Here is a 6,251-nt window from a genome sequence, read left to right on the forward strand (position 1 = left end):
TCAGTCTTTTACAGCCAGCAGGAGTATTTTCCCCTCTGACAGCCATTCTGGGTCAAAACCTGTCATCCGTAGGTGACTGAACAGATGCGTGCGCACATCTGGATGGAACTCCGCCGTGCACGATACAGTGAGCAGAGGAGAAATCTAAGCGCGCGACCATTTTGAGACAAATGACATGCCTTTGTGTAAATAAGATAAATAACATAAGGGCATTTAGTTTGTTTCATAAAAGAGCAAGCTGTAGACCTGTTTTATATGAAAGGTAACCTTAAATGAGTTATGTTGAGATCTGCCGCTATACTAAAAAATACAAAATAAAATGAATTATTAATTTGACCTTCCAGGGGGAGCGGGAGGTGCCGTTTCTACCATTATAGAATGGTAGGGGAAACACTGCTAACGGTGTGCTCCACCATTTCAATTTTCATTGCTGCTCCCATTTGTATCAGACAATTTCTTATCTATAAATACTAGGGATGAGCGAGTACAGCATTATCTGTATCTGTATCTGTTAACCATATGAATTATCTGTATCCGTATCCGTACTCTGAGTGGGCGGGGCCTAACCCGGAAGTTGGTGTGATTTAACCCGGGAGTGTGTGTGTGTGTGTGTGTGAGTGTGTGTTTGAGTGAGTAAGAGAGAGACATAGAGAGAGAGGGGGAGTGTGTGTGTGTGTGTGTGTAGCTTAATTTGTAATATTTTTTATACCACTACTAACTAGAATGTGTCAGACACTCAGTGCGTGAAGTAAAATAATACTGGTTAGAGCCAACTGACGGTTTAAAAAAAAAAAAAAAAGAGAGAGAGCGCGAGAGAGAGAGTGAGAGAGCGTAGCCAGACGCTAGAGAGTAGTCAGACACTTAATGCGTGAAGTAAAAAAAAAAACTGTTTAAAAAAAAAAAAAAAAAAAAATCTCCGACAGGCAGAGACGCAACGCGAGTCGCTTTTTACCAGCACCACGTCTGAACGAACCCACGTTTAACAGAACTCTACTGGTTAATAAGTAAGTACAAACTGAAATAAAAACAAACTTCAAGCTGAAGAAACCCTAAACGTTAACCGAAAAGACCCGCGAACCTGAGTGACTGAGAGACAGAGAGCTGTTCTGTGAGTGAGTGAGCAGAGTGGTGTGTGAAGGGGAGGAGCGCTGTGACGCTGTGTGAGGATTTTCATTCAGTCCGAGCACAGATAATGACTCGTATTACTCGTATAATACTCGTGCTCGGCAAAAGTGCTTTATCCGTACCGGATACTCGTTTCAGCCGAGTATCCGGCTCATCTCTAATAAATACTTTAAACACTGACGCACCTTTCAATTATGTTAAAACTGTTTCTTCCAATTACTGTAATTTTGTTGATGTGTACCATTACACGTGGCATCTATTGCCACGTGTAACACTAACACTAACTCTAACACTAACACTAGTGTTAGTGTTTTTACACTCAGCTATAGTTATTTCAACACTGTAGGGAGTTCAAAATTAACACTAGCTAATATGTGTAATATGTCAGTGTCAGTGTCAATAGTACTCTACACTAGTGTCATTATCATAAAATGTTACACTGACTGCAGTTGAAAATGCTACACTGACTACCAATGCATTCAGACCAATGGGTGTAAAATTTGACTACCAATAAACCCACCCACCCTTTACCACCACAACCAACCACCAAACCCATCACAAAAAATACACAAGGCAAACTTCTTTAGAAAAATAGTCTTATTATATGGACACCACACCACATTAACAATTAGCAGTGCATGGATTCACATATAATTACAGTTGGAACAAGGTACACTTGGTCATCTGTGTTACATAAAAAATGCCTATCACAAGGTCTGTAATATACCAGGTCATTTACACAGATCACTGTGAAAACCTAATTTTTCTCCTCAATATTGATGATTATTTAAATATGTATTTAAATAATCATCAAAAAAAATATTCGAGACTTTACAAATCAAAAGATAGGCATTGTTGTCTTTAACAATTATACTGTCAATCCTGTTGAACAAAGGCATCTCATTTTCAACTCCAGTTACCACATACATCCCAACTTGATACTCTGTGCCATAGTTTTTGACCCAGGAAGTGGTGGAAACTGATGACGCATCAAAAGCTTCATTCAGCACCTCTCCACCCTCTATACTGCTGACCAGGACTTCGGAGATCGAGCCAAACTGTAATCTTTGAAAATAAGTTCTCAAAATGAAATGCTAACTGAGCCTGATGTTTCTTAACCAGAGTCTTAACAATATTTTTGAAGTTTTTCACAGATTTCTTGAAGAAATTATGTTTTCCTTCAAATCGCATGCACCAAATGTGTATGAGTGGTCCAATTATTCTAATACAGCTTGGGTAGTGGATCATATGGTGATGTTTTGGAATGAGATTGTGTTCTGGGAAGATGGATTTAAAAAGTTTGTGATGTTCAAAAATTAAATGTTTCAAATAACAGGTCATACCATGAGTTACAGTTGGTGAAAACACAACGTTTACAATTTGAATTAAAAGGAGTAACAATTGCCAACAGGTATCCTCTCTTTTAACTTAATCTCCAAATATCAGCGGGACATTACGTAGGAGGCACCAAGACTGGATAGCATTAAGTCCAAGATTTTTGCTGTTGTCATCCAGCTTAAGCCCACCTGGCCTGTTCTTTCACTGTGTGTATCCATAATTAAAGCCAACAATTCTTTCAGACAATGAACTCAGGGATATTGAATTCTTGATCAAATACTGAAACACAAGCTTTAACTCATATTGCACCACTCCTTCTAGCAGGTCATGCATTATGTCTACAGCATAATTGTTTGATGAATGGAAAAACTGGAGGGAATTGAGTGGACAGTCTTGTTTGACACCAAATGTTGATTTCAAAGCAGGATTTTCCTGGATGACACGAACATGCTAAACATGAAGGTCTTTTGAACGTAGAGTTAAACCTGGGTGATCTTCACTGAAAACTGACTGATATTCACTTTTATCAGTTAAACATAACCTACAGCAGTACGTCGCACTGAATGATTCAACAAAACCAAAAAGTGCATGTAGAGCTAAATTGTCTCCTGTAACCTGAATGACTGAACCCTTCACAGGTTTAGCTGAAAAGGGCAACTGTATTCCTTCAGTCTCCAAAATCTTAAGATCATCAATAAGTGGCTTCAGAATTGGCTCAAACCCATATTTCTTAAGATCCTCTGAGTGAAAGAGAGCGACAAGATTAATATTCATTAACACAGAATTGAGCTTTGGTGATAAATTTCTCAAAACAAAATAAACACATCCAAGTTTGTGCACTCCCTTTTTTGGGCCCAATGGATTGGCAGTTTCAAAATCGTTATAGTAGAGCTGGATCTGAAGAGCGGGTTCTTGCTGAGAAAATAAACTGATTTTTAAAGTAGGACCCATCACTTATATCTCTGTAAAATCCCTCCTGGTGTGGTTTTTAGCACATCTCAACTACACATAGTAAGATCAACTTGCAGATGTTAATTCAGTGCAGATAAAACAAAAATACAGTAATGAACAAACAATTATGACAAAAACAAACAAAAACGGAGCCTGTGGGAAAACTTGGTGTAGATAAAAAGATGAAATACATACCTATGTAAAGAGTAAGCGCAGCTCAAGTAGTTGCCTTACACTTGAATGCAAACAGACTGTGAGCCAGTGTCCTTATAGTTCGTCTAAGTAAAGTATCCACTTCTGCCATCTCTTAGCATACAAATCTAACCTCAAACGTATCACACAAGTCAGTCGTTCCATTGTCCTTATTTCCTGAATGACATCAAACCATTGTTGCTGTTTAGGTGAATCAGGTTTCTACCAGCTTCTATTTATGGTTTTCCTTGCTGCTGTAAGGAGTACTTTTACCAAGTATCTGTCCCACTGTAGAGTAACCAGTGAAATGTGACCAAAGTACAAGACAGTGCATGACAAAGGAATCATATATCCAAGCACATTAATTAAGATTAAATGTACATCTTTCCAAAATGACTTCAGTTTTTCACAACTTCAAAAAATATGCGTGTGGTGTGCTTCTAAGCAGCCACACTGTCTCCAACATGGTTGGGGTGTTGAAGATGCTTTACTGCTGATTTTAGGTGTAATAAAAAACCACACCAAATTTTTCCAGTTGAAAACCCTCAGTTGTTGTGAACTTGTGGAAGTATGTTGAGTTTCACACATATCGTACCATACATCTGATGAAATGTCTACTTTTAATTATTTTTCCCACCTTAATTTTAGATACAATGTTGAGTTGCCCTTACATTCCATAATACTGTCATAAAACATGGAGATTACTTTTACACTTTTACTATTTGGTTTATATGCAGTGATCATATTCTTTATAACTGGGTTTATTTCGAGAGAAATTTCCATCTTCAATTCTTTATTATAATAATCTCCAAATTGTATATACCTAAATAAGTCCCGATTATGAAGAGAAAATGTTTCTTTTAGTTTTTGGAAAGTCTGTAATTCTTTGTTTTTTTCCATCAGTGTACACACTGCCTTAATACCTTTTACTCCCCATTGCTTAAATATGGCATCATTTTCTCCTGGTTTAAATTGAGTGTCAAAGGCTAACCATCTAAGTGCTTTCTGGTCTTTCCTTAGTTTGAATTGCCTTACAAAATCAAACCAAAACTCCAGCGAGCCAGAGGTTATTGAATCTATTTGACTTTTGACTAATAGGGTTATTTCTTTTTCTCCTAAAACCGACTGGATCTGTGACCCTCAACATATGTCTCAATTTCCTTCCATCTAGCAATTATTTATCATTACACCACAGAAAAAGGGGACGGAACTGAGCTGCATAAAAGTAATCTTTGAGATTTGGGAGTGCCATTCCTCCTTTATGCCTGGCCAACTGCAGTGTTGTGTATCTTATTCTAGGCTTCTTTCCATCCCAGATAAACCTTGAAATAAGTCTATCCCAGGTAAAGAACTGGTGTTTAGGAACCCCTACTGGCAAAGCTTGAAACAGGTATAGCAATCTAGGCAAAATGTTCATCTTAATTACATTTATCTTACTGCCAAAATCCAATGGATAGGTGGACCATCGTTCAATATCCTTTTTAATATTCTGATTAATCAAATTATAGTTTGCCTCGTGTAATCTGTTCAAATTTTTTGTAATGATTACCCCTAAATATTTTATTTCTTCCATATCCCACATGATATTTTAAATCATGCCTATGTTTTATTTCTTCTGAAGGCTTGTAATTAAATGACAAAAGTTGTGTCTTTGTAATATTTAGTTTGTAACCAGCATAATAATTAAATTCTTCGAGGATGTCCATCAATATGGGGAACGACTTCTCAGGATCCACTAAATGGACCAAAATATTGTCCGCGAATAAACTAATTAAATGATCTCTATGTCCAATTGTGATGCCTTGTAGTTGTTCATGTTGTCGGATTGTCTGGGCCAGGGGTTCAATATAAAAAGCAAATAATGTGGGGCTGAGACAACAACCTTGTCTAGTTCCTCTTTGTAATATAAATGATGGAGATAATGACCCATTCATTTTAATTTTTGCTGTTGGCTGTTGATAAAGTGTTCTTATTAAATCTACAGATTGCTCATTGAAGCCAAATCTATCTAAAGTTTGATACAGGAATTGCCAATTGACCCGATCAAAAGCCTTTTTGGCGTCGAGGCTTAGCACTACTGCCTTTTTATTTTCCCTTTCTAGTCTATCTATCAAATGTAGAGTCCTTCTAATATTGTCATGAGTTTGTCGGCTTTTTACAAATCCTGTTTGGTCCTCGTCTATAAATTCTGGGAGAATATTCTCAAGTCTTTTTGCGATAATGGCTGTGTACATTTTATAATCTACATTGAGAATTGAAATAGGCCTATTATTACTACTATATTCCCTATCTTTGCCCTCCTTTGGGAGTACTGTAATGACTGCCTCATTCCATGATGGCGGAAGTTTACATTCTCTTTTAATCCAATTAAATGTTTTTAGCAGGAGTGGAGCTAGTTCTTCTTTAAAGGTTTTATACCACTCTGCAGGGAAGCCATCACTACCTGGAGTCTTACTTGATTTTAAGTTGCCAATTGCATTATTTATTTCTTCTAGTGTAAAATCTGCTATAATGAAATCATTTTGTACTTTGCCAATACAAGGCAAATCAAGCTCATTAAGAAACATTTGCATGGCTTCCACTTTGGTATCAGAGGTCTCTGTATACAATTGTTTATAATAATTTAGAAAAATGGCCTCTATTTC

The sequence above is a fragment of the Platichthys flesus genome, chromosome 18 (assembly GCF_949316205.1).
Source record: "Platichthys flesus chromosome 18, fPlaFle2.1, whole genome shotgun sequence".
Lineage (NCBI taxonomy): Eukaryota > Metazoa > Chordata > Actinopteri > Pleuronectiformes > Pleuronectidae > Platichthys > Platichthys flesus.